Genomic DNA, 20,186 nt, shown 5'->3' on the forward strand with positions numbered 1-20,186 from the left:
TCAGTAGACAGCAGGGGGCAGTGTAACCAGCTGATTATTATGTATAGTAGTAGTACCATCAGCAGACAGCAGGGGGCAGTGTAACCAGCTGATTATTATGTATAGTAGTAGTAGTACCATCAGCAGGGGCAGTGTAACCAGCTGATTATTATGTATAGTAGTAGTACCATCAGCAGACAGCAGGGGGCAGTGTAACCAGCTGATTATTATGTATAGTAGTAGTACCATCAGCAGACAGCAGGGGGCAGTGTAACCAGCTGATTATTATGTATAGTAGTAGTACCATCAGCAGTAGTAACCAGCTGATTATTATGTAGTAGTAGTACCATCAACAGACAGCAGGGGGCAGTGTAACCAGCTGATTATTATGTATAGTAGTAGTACCATCAGCAGACAGCAGGGGGCAGTGTAACCAGCTGATTATTATGTATAGTAGTAGTACCATCAGCAGACAGCAGGGGGCAGTGTAACCAGCTGATTATTATGTATAGTAGTAGTACCATCAGGACAGGGCAGTGTAACCAGCTGATTATTATGTATAGTAGTAGTACCATCAGCAGACAGCAGGGGGCAGTGTAACCAGCTGATTATTATGTATAGTAGTAGTAGTACCATCAGGGGCAGTGTAACCAGCTGATTATTATGTATAGTAGTAGTACCATCAGCAGACAGCAGGGGCAGTGTAACCAGCTGATTATTATGTATAGTAGTAGTACCATCAGCAGACAGCAGGGGGCAGTGTAACCAGCTGATTATTATGTATAGTAGTAGTACCATCAGCAGACAGCAGGGGGCAGTGTAACCAGCTGATTATTATGTATAGTAGTAGTACCATCAGCAGGGGCAGTGTAACCAGCTGTACCATATTATTATGTATAGTAGTAGTACCATCAGCAGACAGCAGGGGCAGTGTAACCAGCTGATTATTATGTATAGTAGTAGTACCATCAGCAGACAGCAGGGGGCAGTGTAACCAGCTGATTATTATGTATAGTAGTAGTACCATCAGCAGACAGCAGGGGGCAGTGTAACCAGCTGATTATTATGTATAGTAGTAGTACCATCATCAGACAGACAGGGGGCAGTGTAACCAGCTGATTATTATGTATAGTAGTAGTAGCAGACAGCAGGGGCAGTGTAACCAGCTGATTATTATGTATAGTAGTAGTACCATCAGCAGACAGCAGGGGGCAGTGTAACCAGCTGATTATTATGTATAGTAGTAGTACCATCAGCAGACAGCAGGGGGCAGTGTAACCAGCTGATTATTATGTATAGTAGTAGTAGTACCATCAGGGCAGGGGGGCAGTGTAACCAGCTGATTATTATGTATAGTAGTAGTACCATCAGCAGACAGCAGGGGGCAGTGTAACCAGCTGATTATTATTAGTAGTAGTAGTACCCTGATTATTATGTATAGTAGTAGTACCATCAGCAGACAGGGGCAGTGTAACCAGCTGATTATTATGTAGTAGTAGTAGTATCAGCAGACAGCAGGGGCAGTGTAACCAGCTGATTATTATGTATAGTAGTAGTACCATCAGCAGACAGCAGGGGCAGTGTAACCAGCTGATTATTATGTATAGTAGTAGTACCATCAGCAGACAGCAGGGGGCAGTGTAACCAGCTGATTATTATGTATAGTAGTAGTACCATCAGCAGACAGCAGGGGGCAGTGTAACCAGCTGATTATTATGTATAGTAGTAGTACCATCAGCAGACAGCAGGGGGCAGTGTAACCAGCTGATTATTATGTATAGTAGTAGTACCATCAGCAGACAGCAGGGGGCAGTGTAACCAGCTGATTATTATGTATAGTAGTAGTACCATCAGCAGACAGCAGGGGGCAGTGTAACCAGCTGATTATTATGTATAGTAGTAGTACCATCAGCAGACAGCAGGGGCAGTGTAACCAGCTGATTATTATGTATAGTAGTAGTACCATCAGCAGACAGCAGGGGCAGTGTAACCAGCTGATTATGTGTAGTAGTACCATCATAACCAGCTGATTATTATGTATAGTAGTAGTACCATCAGCAGACAGCAGGGGCAGTGTAACCAGCTGATTATTATGTATAGTAGTAGTACCATGCAGACAGCAGGGGGCAGTGTAACCAGCTGATTATTATGTATAGTAGTAGTACCAGTACAGACAGCAGGGGGCAGTGTAACCAGCTGATTATTATGTATAGTAGTAGTACCATCAGCAGACAGCAGGGGCAGTGTAACCAGCTGATTATTATGTATAGTAGTAGTAGTAGCAGACAGCAGGGGGCAGTGTAACCAGCTGATTATTATGTATAGTAGTAGTACCATCAGCAGACAGCAGGGGGCAGTGTAACCAGCTGATTATTATGTATAGTAGTAGTACCATCAGCAGACAGCAGGGGCAGTGTAACCAGCTGATTATTATGTATAGTAGTATAGCCAGCAGGGGGCAGTGTAACCAGCTGATTATTATGTATAGTAGTAGTACAGACAGCAGGGGGCAGTGTAACCAGCTGATTATTATGTATAGTAGTAGTAGCAGACAGCAACCAGCTGTGTAGTAGTAGCTGTATTAGTATGTATAGTAGTAGTACCATCAGTAGACAGCAGGGGCAGTGTAACCAGCTGATTATTATGTATAGTAGTAGTACCATCAGGGGGCAGTGTAACCAGCTGATTATTATGTATAGTAGTAGTACCATCAGCAGACAGCAGGGGGCAGTGTAACCAGCTGATTATTATGTAGTAGTAGTAGTACCATCAGCAGACAGCTGGGGGCAGTGTAACCAGCTGATTATTATGTATAGTAGTAGTACCATCAGCAGACAGTAGGGGCAGTGTAACCAGCTGATTATTATGTATAGTAGTAGTACCATCAGCAGACAGCAGGGGCAGTGTAACCAGCTGATTATTATGTATAGTAGTAGTACCATCAGCAGACAGCAGGGGCAGTGTAACCAGCTGATTATTATGTGTAGTAGTAGTACCATCAGCAGACAGCAGGGGCAGTGTAACCAGCTGATTATTATGTATAGTAGTAGTACCATAGTAGCAGTGTAACCAGCTGATTATTATTAGTAGTAGTATAGTAGCAGGGCAGCAGTAAGTAGCTGATTATTATGTATAGTAGTAGTACAGCAGATCAGCAGTAACCAGCTGATTATTATGTAGTAGTAGCTGTACCATTATTATGTATAGTAGTAGTACCTGATTATTATGTATAGCAGACAGCAGGGGCAGTGTAACCAGCTGATTATTATGTATAGTAGTAGTACCATCAGGGGGCAGTGTAACCAGCTGATTATTATGTATAGTAGTAGTACCATCAGCAGACAGCAGGGGGCAGTGTAACCAGCTGATTATTATGTATAGTAGTAGTACCATCAGACAGCAGGGGCAGTGTAACCAGCTGATTATTATGTATAGTAGTAGTACCATCAGCAGACAGCAGGGGGCAGTGTAACCAGCTGATTATTATGTATAGTAGTAGTACCATCAGCAGACAGCAGGGGGCAGTGTAACCAGCTGATTATTATGTATAGTAGTAGTAGTACCATCAGCAGGGGGCAGTGTAACCAGCTGATTATTATGTAGTAGTAGTAGGGGCAGTGTAACAGCTGATTATTAGTAGTAGTAGTAGTAGCAGCTGATTATTATGTAGTAGTAGTAGTACCATCAGTACCAGGGCAGTGTAACCAGCTGATTATTATGTATAGTAGTAGTACCATCAGCAGACAGCAGGGGCAGTGTAACCAGCTGATTATTATGTATAGTAGTAGTACCATCAGCAGGGGGCAGTGTAACCAGCTGATTATTATGTATAGTAGTAGTACCATCAGCAGACAGCAGGGGGCAGTGTAACCAGCTGATTATTATGTATAGTAGTAGTACCATCAGCAGACAGCAGGGGCAGTGTAACCAGCTGATTATTATAGTAGTAGTAGTAGTAGCCTGATTATTATGTATAGGTAGCAGTGTAACCAACCTGATTATTATGTATAGTAGTAGTACCATCAGCAGACAGCAGGGGGCAGTGTAACCAGCTGATTATTATGTATAGTAGTAGTACCATCAGCAGACAGCAGGGGGCAGTGTAACCAGCTGATTATTATGTATAGTAGTAGTACCAGTCAGCAGACAGCAGGGGGCAGTGTAACCAGCTGATTATTATGTATAGTAGTAGTAGTAGCCATCAGCAGGTAGCAGTGTAACCAGCTGATTATTATGTAGTAGTAGTACCATCAGCAGACAGCAGGGGGCAGTGTAACCAGCTGATTATTATGTATAGTAGTAGTACCATCAGCAGACAGGGGCAGTGTAACCAGCTGATTATTATGTAGTAGTAGTACCATAGCAGACAGCAGGGGCAGTGTAACCAGCTGATTATTATGTATAGTAGTAGTACCATCAGCAGACAGCAGGGGGCAGTGTAACCAGCTGATTATTATGTATAGTAGTAGTACCATCAGCATCAGGGGGCAGTGTAACCAGCTGATTATTATGTATTAGTAGTAGTACCATCAGCAGACAGCAGGGGCAGTGTAACCAGCTGATTATTATGTATAGTAGTAGTACCATCAGCAGACAGCAGGGGCAGTGTAACCAGCTGATTATTATGTATAGTAGTAGTACCATGTGTCAGACAGGGCAGTGTAACCAGCTGATTATTATGTAGTAGTAGTAGTATCAGCAGACAGCAGCAGTGTAACCAGCTGATTATTATGTATAGTAGTAGTAGTAGTCAGCAGACAGCAGGGGCAGTGTAACCAGCTGATTATTATGTATAGTAGTATAGTATAGTAGTAGTACCATGTATCAGACAGCAGGGGGCAGTGTAACCAGCTGATTATTATGTATAGTAGTAGTACCATCAGCAGACAGGGGGCAGTGTAACCAGCTGATTATTATGTATAGTAGTAGTACCATCAGCAGACAGCAGGGGGCAGTGTAACCAGCTGATTATTATGTAGTAGTAGTACCATCAGCAGACAGCAGGGGGCAGTGTAACCAGCTGATTATTATGTATAGTAGTAGTACCATCAGCAGATCAGCAGGGGGCAGTGTAACCAGCTGATTATTATGTATAGTAGTAGTACCATCAGCAGACAGCAGCAGTGTAACCAGCTGATTATTATGTATAGTAGTAGTACCATCAGCAGACAGCAGGGGGCAGTGTAACCAGCTGATTATTATGTAGTAGTAGTAGTACCATCAGCAGGGGCAGTGTAACCAGCTGATTATTATGTATAGTAGTAGTACCATCAGCAGACAGCAGGGGGCAGTGTAACCAGCTGATTATTATGTATAGTAGTAGTACCATCAGCAGACAGTAGTAGTAGTACCAGCTGATTATTATGTATAGTAGTAGTACCATCAGCAGACAGCAGGGGGCAGTGTAACCAGCTGATTATTATGTAGTAGTAGTACCATCAGCAGACAGCAGGGGGCAGTGTAACCAGCTGATTATTATGTATAGTAGTAGTACCATCAGCAGACAGCAGCAGCAGTGTAACCAGCTGATTATTATGTATAGTAGTAGTACCATCAGCAGACAGCAGGGGGCAGTGTAACCAGCTGATTATTATGTATAGTAGTAGTACCATCAGCAGACAGTAGGGGGCAGTGTAACCAGCTGATTATTATGTATAGTAGTAGTACCATCAGCTGATTATTATGTACAGTAGTAGTACCATCAGCAGTGTAACCAGCTGATTATTATGTATAGTAGTAGTACCATCAGCAGACAGCAGGGGCAGTGTAACCAGCTGATTATTATGTATAGTAGTAGTACCATCAGCAGGGGCAGTGTAACCAGCTGATTATTATGTAGTAGTAGTACCATCAGCAGACAGCAGGGGGCAGTGTAACCAGCTGATTATTATGTATAGTAGTAGTAGTACCATCAGCAGACAGCAGTGTAACCAGCTGATTATTATGTATAGTAGTAGTACCATCAGCAGACAGCAGGGGGCAGTGTAACCAGCTGATTATTATGTATAGTAGTACCATCAGCAGACAGCAGGGGCAGTGTAACCAGCTGATTATTATGTAGTAGTAGTAGTAGTCAGCAGACAGCAGGGGGCAGTGTAACCAGCTGATTATTATGTATAGTAGTAGTACCATCAGCAGACAGCAGCAGTGTAACCAGCTGATTATTATGTATAGTAGTAGTACCATCAGCAGACAGCAGGGGGCAGTGTAACCAGCTGATTATTATGTATAGTAGTAGTACCATCAGCAGACAGCAGGGGGTAGTGTAACCAGCTGATTATTATGTATAGTAGTAGTACCAGCAGGGGGCAGTGTAGCTGATTATTATGTATAGTAGTAGTACCATCAGCAGACAGCAGGGGGCAGTGTAACCAGCTGATTATTATGTAGTAGTAGTACCTGTATCTGACAGCAGGGGGCAGTGTAACCAGCTGATTATTATGTATAGTAGTACCATCAGCAGACAGCAGCAGTAGTAGCTGTAACCAGCTGATTATTATGTATAGTAGTAGTCACCATCAGCAGACAGCAGGGGCAGTGTAACCAGCTGATTATTATGTATAGTAGTAGCCTAGTACCATCAGTAGGGCAGTGTAACCAGCTGATTATTATGTAGTAGTAGTAGTACCATCAGCTGTATTAGTAGTAGTAGCAGCAGTAACCAGCTGATTATTATGTATAGTAGTAGTACCATCAGCAGACAGCAGGGGGCAGTGTAACCAGCTGATTATTATGTATAGTAGTAGCCCATCAGCAGACAGCAGGGTAGTAACCAGCTGATTATTATGTATAGTAGTAGTACCATCAGCAGACAGCAGGTAGTAGTAACCAGTGATTATTATGTATAGTAGTAGCCCATCAGCAGACAGCAGGGGCAGTGTAACCAGCTGATTATTATGTATAGTAGTAGTACCATCAGCAGACAGCAGGGGGCAGTGTAACCAGCTGATTATTAGTGTAGTAGTAGTACCTGTATCTGTGCAGTAGTAACCAGCTGTATCTGTGTAGTAGTAGTAGTAGTAGCCTGTATCTGTAGTAGTAGTAGTAGTAGTAGTAGTAAGCAGACAGCTGATTATTATGTATTAGTAGTAGTACCATCAGGGGCAGTGTAACCAGCTGATTATTATGTATAGTAGTAGTACCATCAGCAGACAGCAGGGGCAGTGTAACCAGCTGATTATTATGTAGTAGTAGTAGTACCAGACAGCAGGGGGCAGTGTAACCAGCTGATTATTATGTATAGTAGTAGTACCATCAGCAAACAGCAGGGGGGCAGTGTAACCAGCTGATTATTATGTATAGTAGTAGTACCATCAGCAGACAGCAGGGGCAGTGTAACCAGCTGATTATTATGTATAGTAGTAGTACCATCAGCAGACAGCAGGGGGCAGTGTAACCAGCTGATTATTATGTATAGTAGTAGTACCATCAGCAGACAGCAGGGGCAGTGTAACCAGCTGATTATTATGTATAGTAGTAGTAGCCATCAGGGGGCAGTGTAGCTGATTATTATGTAGTAGTAGTAGGGGGCAGTGTAGTAGCTGATTATTATGTATAGTAGTAGTACCATCAGCAGACAGCAGGGGCAGTGTAACCAGCTGATTATTATGTATAGTAGTAGTACCATCAGCAGACAGCAGGGGGCAGTAACCAGCTGATTATTATGTATAGTAGTAGTACCATCAGTAGTAGCAGTGTAACCAGCTGTATTATTATGTATAGTAGTAGTACCTGCATCAGCAGGGGGCAGTGTAACCAGCTGATTATTATGTAGTAGTAGTACCAGCAGACAGCAGGGGCAGTGTAACCAGCCTGTATTATTATGTGTAGTAGTAGCCTGTATCTCAGCAGACAGCAGGGGCAGTGTAACCAGCTGATTATTATGTATAGTAGTAGTACCATCAGCAGACAGCAGGGGCAGTGTAACCAGCTGATTATTATGTATAGTAGTACCATCTGGGGCAGTGTAACTAGCTGATTATATGTATAGTAGTAGTACCATCAGCAGACAGTAGGGGCAGTGTGTCAGCTGATTATTAGTAGTAGTAGTAGTAGCCAGGGGTCAGTGTATAGTAGTAGTAGTATCACTGTATAGTAGTAGTAGTAGTAGTAGTAGTAGCAGTGTAACCAGCCTGATTATTATGTAGTAGTAGTACCATCAGCAGACAGTAGTAGCAGTGTAACCAGCCTGATTATTCTGTGTAGTAGTAGTAGTAGCCTGCATCAGTGGGGCAGTGTAACCAGCTGATTATTATGTATAGTAGTACCATCAGGGGCCTGTATCTGTGATTATTATGTATAGTAGTAGTCATCAGTGTAGCAGTGTAACCTGTATTATTATGTATAGTAGTAGTACCATCAGCAGACAGCAGGGGGCAGTGTAACCAGCTGATTATTATGTATAGTAGTAGTACCTGTATCTGGGCAGTGTAACCAGCTGATTATTATGTATAGTAGTAGTACCATCTGCAGACAGTAGCAGTGTAAGCAGCTGATTATTATGTAGTAGTAGTACCATCAGCAGACAGCAGTAGGGGCAGTGTAGCCTGTGATTATTATGTATAGTAGTAGTACCATCAGCAAACAGTAGTAGTAGTAGTAGTAGTAGTAGTATTATTATGTAGTAGTAGTACCATCAGCAGACAGCAGGGGCAGTGTAACCAGCTGATTATTGTGTAGTAGTAGTAGTAGTCAGCAGACAGCCTGTAACCAGCTGATTATTATGTATAGTAGTAGTACCATCATCAGACAGCAGGGGCAGTGTAACCAGTGATTATTATGTATAGTAGTAGTACCTGTGTCAGCAGGGGCAGTGTAAGTAGCCTGATTATTATGTATAGTAGTAGTAGTAGTAGCCTGTATCTGTGTAGTAGTAGTAGTAGCCTGTATCTGTGTAGTAGTAGTAGCCTGTATCTGTGTAGTAGTAGTAGTAGTAGTAGTAGTAGTAGTAGTAGTAGTAGTAGTAGTAGTAGTAGTAGCCTGTATCTGTATGGTAGTAGCACCCTCACCCCTCTCTGTAACCTAAACTTCACCCCTCTCTGTTGTTGTGTGTTATCAGGTATGTGATCGGCACTTTGGAGCTCTTGGTAGCCGAGAACTATATGATAGTGTATCTGAACGGCGCCACGTCCAGGAAGAAGATGCCCAGTGTGGGCTGGCTCAGGAAGTGCTATCAGCAGATCGACCGCAGGTGAGACATAGTAGCCCAGTTACCATGGTACCCAGTAGACCTGTTGCGCAGTAGACCAGTTACTCTGGTACCCAGTAGACCAGTTACTCTGGTACCCAGTAGACCAGTTACTCTGGTACCCAGTAGACCAGTTACTCTGGTACCCAGTAGACCAGTTACCCAGTAGACCAGTTACCCAGTAGACCAGTTACTCTGTTACCCAGTAGACCTGGTACCCAGTAGACCTGGTACCCAGTAGACCTGGTACCCAGTAGACCTGGTACCCAGTAGACCCGTTACTCTGGTACCCAGTAGACCAGTTACCCAGTAGACCTGTTACCCAGTAGACCCGTTACTCTGGTACCCAGTAGACCAGTTACCCAGTAGACCCGTTACTCTGGTACCCAGTAGACCAGGTACCCAGTAGACCAGTTACTCTGGTACCCAGTAGACCAGTTACCCAGTAGACCTGTTACCCAGTAGACCAGTTACTATGGTACCCAGTAGACCAGTTACCCAGTAGACCTGTTACCCAGTAGACCAGTTACTCTGGTACCCAATATCAAATCAAATCAAATTTTATTTGTCACATACACATGGTTAGCAGATGTTAATGCGAGTGTAGCGAAATGCTTGTGCTTCTAGTTCCGACAATGCAGTAATAACGAACAAGTAATCTAACTAACAATTCCAAAAACTACTGTCTTATACACAGTGTAAGGGGATAAAGAATATGTACATAAGGATATATGAATGAGTGATGGTACAGAGCAGCATAGGCAAGATACAGTAGATGATATCGAGTAGAGTATATACATATGAGATGAGTATGTAAACCAAGTGGCATAGTTAAAGTGGCTAGTGATACATGTATTACATAAGGATGCAGTCGATGATATAGAGTACAGTATCTACGTATGCATATGAGATGAATAATGTAGGGTAAGTAACATTATATAAGGTAGCATTGTTTAAAGTGGCTAGTGATATATTTACATCATTTCCCATCAATTCCCATGATTAAAGTGGCTGGAGTAGAGTCAGTGTCATTGACAGTGTGTTGGCAGTAGCCACTCAATGTTAGTGGTGGCTGTTTAACAGTCTGATGGCCTTGAGATAGAAGCTGTTTTTCAGTCTCTCGGTCCCAGCTTTGATGCACCTGTACTGACCTCGCCTTCTGGATGACAGCGGGGTGAACAGGCAGTGGCTCGGGTGGTTGATGTCCTTGATGATCTTTATGGCCTTCCCTGTAGCATCGGGTGGTGTAGGTGTCCTGGAGGGCAGGTAGTTTGCCCCCGGTGATGCGTTGTGCAGACCTCACTACCCTCTGGAGAGCCTTACGGTTGAGGGCGGTGCAGTTGCCATACCAGGCGGTGATACAGCCCGCCAGGATGCTCTCGATTGTGCATATGTAGAAGTTTGTGAGTGCTTTTGGTGACAAGCCGAATTTCTTCAGCCTCCTGAGGTTGAAGAGGCGCTGCTGCGCCTTCCTCACGATGCTGTCTGTGTGAGTGGACCAATTCAGTTTGTCTGTGATGTGTATGCCGAGGAACTTAAAACTTGCTACCCTCTCCACTACTGTCCCATCGATGTGGATGGGGGGTGTTCCCTCTGCTGTTTCCTGAAGTCCACAATCATCTCCTTAGTTTTGTTGACGTTGAGTGTGAGGTTATTTTCCTGACACCACACTCCGAGGGCCCTCACCTCCTCCCTGTAGGCCGTCTCGTCGTTGTTGGTAATCAAGCCTACCACTGTTGTGTCGTCCGCAAACTTGATGATTGAGTTGGAGCGTGCGTGGCCACTCAGTCGTGGGTGAACAGGGAGTACAGGAGAGGGCTCAGAACGCACCCTTGTGGGGCCCCAGTGTTGAGGATCAGCGGGGAGGAGATGTTGTTGCCTACCCTCACCACCTGGGGCGGCCCGTCAGGAAGTCCAGTACCCAGTTGCACAGGGCGGGGTCGAGACCCAGGGTCTCGAGCTTGATGACTTGGAGGGTACTATGGTGTTGAATGCCGAGCTGTAGTCGATGAACAGCATTCTCACATAGGTATTCCTCTTGTCCAGATGGGTTAGGGCAGTGTGCAGTGTGGTTGAGATTGCATCGTCTGTGGACCTATTTGGGCGGTAAGCAAATTGGAGTGGGTCAAGGGTGTCAGGTAGGGTGGAGGTGATATGGTCCTTGACTAGTCTCTCAAAGCACTTCATGATGACGGATGTGAGTGCTACGGGGCGGTAGTCGTTTAGCTCAGTTACCTTAGCTTTCTTGGGAACAGGAACAATGGTGGCCCTCTTGAAGCATGTGGGAACAGCAGACTGGTATAGGGATTGGTTGAATATGTCCGTAAACACACCGGCCAGCTGGTCTGCGCATGCTCTGAGGCGCGGCTGGGGATGCCGTCTGGGCCTGCAGCCTTGCGAGGGTTAACACGTTTAAATGTCTTACTCACTTCGGCTGCAGTGAAGGAAGACCGCATGTTTCGTTGCAGGCCGTGTCAGTGGCACTGTATTGTCCTCAAAGCGGGCAAAAAGTTATTTAGTCTGCCTGGGAGCAAGACATCCTGGTCCGTGACTGGGCTGGGTTTCTTCCTGTAGTCCGTGATTGACTGTAGACCCTGCCACATGCCTCTTGTGTCTGAGCCGTTGAATTGAGATTCTACTTTGTCTCTGTACTGGCGCTTAGCTTGTTTGATAGCCTTGCGGAGGAATAGCTGCACTGTTTGTATTCAGTCATGTTACAGACACCTTGCCTGATTAAAAGCAGTGGTTCGCGCCTTCAGTTCCACACGAATGCTGCCATCAATCCACGGTTTCTGGTTAGGGAATGTTTTAATCGTTGCTATGGGAACGACATCTTCAACGCACGTTCTAATGAACTCGCACACCGAATCAGCGTATTCGTCAATGTTGTTGTCTGGCAATACGAAACATCTCCCAGTCCACGTGATGGAAGCAGTCTTGGAGTGTGGAGTCAGCTTGGTCGGACCAGCGTTGGACAGACCTCAACGTGGGAGCTTCTTGTTTTAGTTTCAAATCAAATCAAATTTTATTTGTCACATACACATGGTTAGCAGATGTTAATGCGAGTGTAGCGAAATGCTTGTGCTTCTAGTTCCGACAATGCAGTAATAACGAGCAAGTAATCTAACTAACAATTCCAAAAAAACTACTGTCTTATACACAGTGTAAGGGGATAAAGAATATGTACATAAGGATATATGAATGAGTGATGGTACAGAGCAGCATAGGCAAGATACAGTAGATGATATCGAGTACAGTATATACATATGAGATAAGTATGTAAACCAAGTGGCATAGTTAAAGTGGCTAGTGATACATGTATTACATAAGGATGCAGTCGATGATATAGAGTACAGTATCAACGTATGCATATGAGAAGAACAATGTAGGGTAAGTAACATTATATAAGGTAGCATTGTTTAAAGTGGCTAGTGATATATTTACATCTGATATATTTACATCTGTCTGTAGGCAGGGATCAACAAAATGGAGTCGTGGTCAGCTTTTCCGAAAGGGGGGCGGGGCAGGGCCTTATATGCGTCGCGGAAGTTAGAGTAACAATGATCAGGGTCTTTCCACCCCTGGTTCTTATAATCGATATGCTGATAAAATTTAGGAGTCTTGTTTTCAGATTAGCCTTGTTAAAATCCCCAGCTACAATGAATGCAGCCTCCGGATAAATCGTTTCCAGTTTGCAGAGAGTTAAATAAAGTTCGTTCAGAGCCATCGATGTGTCTGCTTGGGGGGGGGGATATATACGGCTGTGATTATAATCGAAGAGAATTCTCTTGGTAGATAATGCGGTCTACATTTGATTGTGAGGAATTCTAAATCAGGTGAACAGAAGGATTTGAGTTCCTGTATGTTTCTTTCATCACACCATGTCACGTTGGCCATAAGGCATACGCCCCGCCCCTCTTCTTACCAGAAAGATGTTCGTTTCTGTCGGCGCGTGCGTGGAGAAACCCGCTGGCTGCACCGCTTTGATTGCGTCTCTCCAGTTAGCCATGTTTCCGTGAAGCAAAGAACGTTACAGTCTCTGATGTCCTCTGGAATGCTACCCTTGCTCGGATTTCATCAACCTTGTTGTCAAGAGACTGGACATTGGCAAGAAGAATGCTAGGGAGTGGTGCACGATGTGCCCGTCTCCGGAGTCTGACCAGAAGACCGCTTTGTTTCCCTCTTTTTCTGAGTCGTTTTTTGGGTCGCTGCATGTAATCCACTCCGTTGTACTGGTTGTAAGGCAGAACACAGGATCCGCATCGCGAAAAACATATTCTTGGTCGTACTGATGGTGAGTTGACGCTGATCTTATATTCAGTAGTTCTTCTCGGCTGTATGTAATGAAACCTAAGATGACCTGGGGTACTAGTGTAAGAAATAACACGTAAAAAACAAAAAACTGCATAGTTTCCTAGGAACGCGGCGAGGCGGCCATCTCTGTCGGCGCCATAGGCCTTCAGTAGACCAGTTACCCAGTAGACCAGTTACCCAGTAGACCAGTTACTCTGGTACCCAGCAGACCAGTTACCCAGTAGACCTGTTACCCAGTAGACCTGTTACTCTGGTACCCAGTAGACCTGTTACCCTGTTACCCAGTTACCCAGTAGACCAGTTACCCAGTAGACCAAATCAAAATCAATTCGAATTTATTTATATAGCCCTTCGTACATCAGCTGATATCTCAAAGTGCTGTACAGAAACCCAGCCTAAAACCCCAAACAGCAAGCAATGCAGGTGTAGAAGCACGGTGGCTAGGAAAAACTAGAGAGGAACCAGGCTATGTGGGGTGGCCAGTCCTCTTCTGGCTGTGCCGGGTGGAGATTATAACAGAACATCGCCAAGATTTTCAAACGTTCATAGATGACCAGCAGGGTCAAATCATAATAATCACAGTAGTTGTAGAGGATGCAACAGGACAGCACCTCAAGAGTAAATATGAACAGTTTAGGGTTCCATAGCCACAGGCAGAACAGTTGAAACTGGAACAGCAGCAAGGCCAGGTGAACTGGGGACAGCAAGGAGTCATCATGCCAGGTAGTCCTGACGCATGGTCCTAGGGCTCAGGTCCCCCGAGAGAGAGAGAATTGGAGAGAGCATACTTAAATTCACACAGGACACCGGATAAGACAGAAGAAGTACTCCAGATATAACAAACTGACCCTAGCCCCCCGACACATAAACTACTGCAGCATAAATACTGGAGGCTGAGACAGGAGGGACAAGAGACACTGTGGCCCCATCCGATGAGACCCCAGGACAGGGCCAAACAGGAAGGATATAACCCCACCCACTTTGCCAAAGCTCTATACAATATTGTGCTGCTGAGGTACAATAAACAGATATATATATATATATATATATATATATATATATATATATATATATATATATATATATATATATATATATATATATATATATATATATATATATATATATTGAGAGTACAGGGAACATAAGGTTGAATATATTATTATAGATCTACTGTCTCTTTTATATTATGACATTTCAGCTAGATCTACTGTCTCCATTTCACTTTGGCCATTGTTGTGGGCCTGCCCTCCCCTCAACAGCCTCAAATAGGCTATTTCATGTGGGTTGGGGTGGGGCAGCAGACACATTTCATCACATAATTTCATCACATGACATTTGTATATATTGCTTCTAAAATTTAAAAAAATCACATTTTATATTATTAATTAATTTTTTTAAAGTTTTTGTTGTTGTTGAATTTGACCTCTTTTTCTCCCCAATTTCATGGTATCCAATTGTTTAGTAGCTACTACCTTGTCTCATCGCTACAACTCCCGTACGAGCTCGGGAGACGAGGTTGAAAGTCATGCGTCCTCCCTCCGATACACAACCCAACCAAGCCGCACTGCTTCTTAACACAGCGCGCATCCAACCCGGAAGCCAGCCGCACCAATGTGTCGGAGAAACACTGTGCACCTGGCAACCTTGGTTAGCGCGCACTGCGCCCAGCCCGCCACGGGAGTCGCTGGTGTGCGATGAGACAGGATATCCCTACCGCCCAAGCCCTCCCTAACCCGGACGACGCTGGGCCAATTGTGCGTCACCCCACGGACCTCCCGGGTCGCAGCCGATTACGACAGAGCCTGGGCGCGAACCCAGAGTCTCTGGTGGCACAGCTGGCGCCACCCGCTGCGCCACCCGGGAGCTATATTATTAATTTCAAACAAGGGCATTAGCATGAGTAGAACTTACCAGTCCAAAACGGTGACATTGTTCCTCTTTTGCAGGCACCGTTACAGATTATACACAGTGGCTACAACAGTGTCCTCTCAAAAATATTTCTCCACTTGGGAATCACTGAATCGTCCTACAACAATCTCTGTCTCACTTTTCCAATCAATTTCTTCTAAAATTGTGTACAGACGATCAGTGGTCATTGGGTTAAAATACTGTCAATCAACCAAACAGTGGTCATATCATTGGTGCTTTGTGATGTCATTACTTGTTGTCTTCAAATCGGTTTCTTTCAGTCCATACGTCCCGCGAAATGATTGCAGTGAAACCAAACATGACTGGAAAAGTCACGTTCTGTGTGGGTTATTTACCTGGAATGTGTCATCGAAAATGGAATGAGACGAATTCACGACACAAGCGGTTCACAAAATGTTTCGTGTTAGGCTATAAAACGGATTTTATCAAACAAAAGATCATTCATTGTTTAACAATGAGCATTGGGATTGCAAACAGACGAAGATCGTCAAAGGTAAACTATTTATTTTAATGCAGTTTGTGATTATGTTACGCCTGTGCTGGTTGAAATAGTTGTTTTTTATGGGGCTCTATCCTCAGATAATCGCATCGTATTATTTTGCAGTAAATCCTTTTTCCAAATCTGACAACGCAGTTGGATTAGCAAGATTCTAGGCTTCCGATACATGTGAGACACTTGTATTTTCATGAATGTTTAATATGACTATTTATGTAGCGATCACCGTATGTTGTGGAATTTCAGCCCGCTACCGGGTTCCGTGCTCAGAGAGGTTAAGAATGTGAGATGTCAGAATAATAGTAGAGAATTATTTCAGCTTTTCTTTCTTCGTCATATTCCCAGTGGGTCAGACCTTTACATACACTCAATTAGTATTTGTAGCATTGTCTTCAAATTGTTTAACTTGGGTCAAATGTTTCAGATAGCCTTCCACAAGCTTCCCACAATAATTTGGGTGAATTTTGGCCCATTTCTCCTGACAGAGCTGGTGTAACTGAGTCAGGTTTGTAGGCCTCCTTGCTCGCACACGCCTTTTCAGTTCTGCCCACACATTTTTTTATAGGATTGGGGTCAGGGCTTTGTGATGGCCACTCCAATACCTTGACTTTGTTGTCCTTAAGTCATTTTGTCACAACTTTGGAAGTATGCTTGGGGTCATTGTCCATTTGGAAGACCCATTTGTGACCAAGCTTTAACTTCCTGACTGTTGCTTCAATATATCCACATAATTGTCCATCCACATAATGTTCCATCCTCATGATGCCATTTGTGAAGTACACTAGTCCCTCCTGCAGCAAAGCACCCCCACAACATGATGCTGCCATCCCCGTGCTTCACGGTTGGGATGGTGTTCTTCTGCTTGCAAGCCCCCCTTTTTTTCCTCCAAACATGACAATGGTCATTATGGCCAAACAGTTTTATTTTGTTTCATCAGACCAGAGGACATTTCTCCAAAAGTAAAAACTTTCTCCCCATGTGCAGTTGCAAACCGTAGTCTGGCTTTTTTTATGGCGTTTTGGAGCAGTGGCTTCTTCCTTGCTGAGCGGCCTTTCAGGTTATGTCGATAATAGGGCTTGTTTTACTGAGGATATAGATACTTTTGTACCTGTTTCCTCCAGCATCTTCACAAGGTCCTTTGCTGTGTTGTTCTGGGATTGATGTGCACTTTTCGCACCAAAGTACGTTAATCTCTTGGAGACAGAACAGCGTCTCCTTCCTGTGCGGGATGACGGCTGCGTGGTCCCATGGTGTTTATACCTGTGTACTATTGCGATGTCATTTACAAAATATCCTCCAACACTCTACTCAGCAAACTGGATGTAGTCTTATCACAGTGCCATCCGTTTCATCAACAAAGCCCCATATACTACGAATGACCTGTATACACTGTGACCTGTATGCTCTCGTTGGCTGGCTCTCGCTACATATTTGTCGCCAAACCCACTGGCTCCAGGTCATCTACAAGTCTTTGCTAGGTAAAGATACCGCCTTATCTCAGCTCACTGGTCACCAAAGCAACACCTACCTGTAGTATGCGCTCCAGCAGGTGTATTTCACTGGTCACCCCCAAAGCCAACACTTCCTTTGGCCGCCTTTCCTTCCAGTTCTGTGCTGCCAATGACTGGAACAAATTGCAAAATCACTGAAGCTGGAGACTTACATCTCCCTCTCTAACTTTAAGCATCAGCTGTCAGAGAAGCTTACCGATCACTGTACCTGTACACAGCCAATCTGTAAATAACCCACCCAACTACCTCATCCCCATATTGTTATTTAGGTTCTTGCTCTTTGCACCCCAGTATCTCTACTTGCACATCTTCTGCACTTCTATCACTCCCGTGTTTAATTGCTAAATTGTAATTATTTTCACCACTATGGCCTATTTATTTTTATCCCCCTACTCCTTCACATTTGCACACTCTGTACATAGATTTTTCTATTGTGTTATTGACTGTATGTTTGTTTGTTTAACTCTTGTTTGTGTCGCGCTGCTTTGTTTTATCTTGGCCAGGTCACAGTTGTAAATGAGAACTTGTTCTCAACTGGCCTACCTGGTTAAATAAAGGTGAAATAAAAAATAAATGTAAAAAAAGATATTACTTACACCTATCAAAGATTTGGCATTCAGACCATGCCCATTGCCTAAGCAACTGGTGATGCCCATTGCCTAAGCAACTGGTGATGCCCATTGCCTAAGCAACTGGTGATGCCCATTGCCTAAGCAACTGGTGATGCCCATTGCCCAAGCAACTGGTGATGCCCATTGCCTAAGCAACTGGTGATGCCCATTGCCTGAACAACCGGTGATGCCCATTGCCTAAGCTAAACGGGTGATGCCCATTGCCTAAAACGGGTGATGCCATTGCCTAAGCAACGGTGATGCCCATTGCCTGCTAAACCGGTGATGCCCATTGCCTACAACCGGTGATGCCCATTGCCTAAGCAACCGGTGATGCCCATTGCCTAAGCTAACCGGTGATGCCCATTGCCCAAGCAACCGGTGATGCCCATTTTGACAAATCGGTGATGCCCATTGCCCACAGCCGGGGATGCCCATTGCCCACAACCGGTGATGCCCATTGCCAGCAGCCGGGGATGCCCATTGCCCAAGCAGCCGGTGATGCCCATTGCCCAAGCAGCCGGTGATGCCCATTGCCCAAGCAGCCGGGATGCCCATTGCCCAAGCAGCCGGGGATGCCCATTGCCCAGCCGGGGATGCCCATTGGTCAACCATTGGCTGTTCACTAAGGACATGCCCTTTCTCTTTCAGGTTAAGGAAGAATTTGAAGTGTTGATTATTGTCCACCCTCCTGGCTTATCCGCACCCTCCCTGGCCCTCACCAAACCCTTTATAAGGTAGGTGGTCATGTGTTATAACTCTTCTTCATAAACCGTCACCAAACACTTCCTACGGTAGGTAATAAACTTTCATAAGGTACAGTAGGTGCCTCTGTTTTCATAATTAAGATGTTGGAAAATAAAGACCTATCAGATCATTCCCTAAATGTCTTCTGCTTTCCTTTGTTTCAGCTCAAATTTAGCCAGAAGATCCAATTTGTGTTCAACTTGACAGACCTTCTGAACTGGTTCCTATGGAATACGTCTCTATTCCAGACTGCATTAAAGAGTAAGTCTGTTGAGTTTATCTCTGTAACAGACTGCATTAAAGAGAAGTTCTGTGTAGTATATCTCTATACCAGACTGCATTAAAGAGTAGGTCTATCCTATACCAGACTGCATTAAAGAGTAGGTCTTACGTAGTAATATCTCTATACCAGACTGCATTTTATTTTAAATTTTACCTTTATTTTATTAGGGCAAGTCATTAAGAACAAATTCTTATTTTCAATGACGGCCTAGAAACAGTGGGTTAACTGCCTGTTCAGGGGCAGAACAACAGATTTGTACCTTGTCAGCTCGGGGATTCGAACTTGCAACCTCGGTTACTAGTCCAACGCTCTAACCACTAGGCTACCCTGCCGCCCCCATTAAAGAGTAGGTCTATCTCTATACCAGACTGCATTAAAGAGTAGGTCTATCTCTATACCAGACTGCATTAAAGAGTAGGTCTATCTCTATACCAGACTGCATTAAAGAGAGGGTCGATCTCTATACCAGACTGCATTAAAGAGTAGGTCTATTCTCGATCTCTGGAAAATACCAGACTGCATTAAAGAGTAGGTCTATGTAGTAAATCTCTATACCAGACTGCATTAAAGATAGCTCAATAGTAAATCTCTATACCAGACTGCATTAAAGAGTAGGTCTATCTCTACCAGACTGGCATAAAGAGCAGGCCCTATCTCTATACCAGATTGCATTAAAGAGTAGGTATATCTCTATACCAGACTGCATTAAAGAGTAGGTCTATCTCTATACCAGACTGCATTAAAGAGTAGGTCTATCTCTATACCAGATTGCATTAAAGAGTAGGGTCTATCTCTATACCAGACTGCATTAAAGAGTAGGTCTATGTAGTAAATCTCTATACCAGACTGCATTAAAGAGTAGCTCTATACCAGTATTAACATGTAGTACCAGACTGCATTAAAGAGTAGCTCTATGTAGTATATCTCTATACCAGACTGCATTAAAGAGCTCTAGGTCTATCTCTACCAGACTGCATTAAAGAGTAGGTCTATCTCTATACCAGATTGCATTAAAGAGTAGGTATATCTCTATACCAGACTGCATTAAAGAGTAGGTCTATCTCTATACCAGACTGCATTAAAGAGTAGGTCTATCTCTATACCAGACTGCATTAAAGATTAGGTC

General features: G+C 44.0%; 1 pseudogene; it reads left to right on the plus strand.

The window, feature by feature from the left end:
* The window catches only part of LOC121842881, a 32,249-nt pseudogene extending 13,207 nt beyond the window's left edge, over positions 1–19,042 (plus strand).
* Positions 19,043–20,186: the final 1,144 nt, after the last annotated feature.

The sequence above is a fragment of the Oncorhynchus tshawytscha genome, unplaced genomic scaffold, assembly GCF_018296145.1.
Source record: "Oncorhynchus tshawytscha isolate Ot180627B unplaced genomic scaffold, Otsh_v2.0 Un_contig_12889_pilon_pilon, whole genome shotgun sequence".
Lineage (NCBI taxonomy): Eukaryota > Metazoa > Chordata > Actinopteri > Salmoniformes > Salmonidae > Oncorhynchus > Oncorhynchus tshawytscha.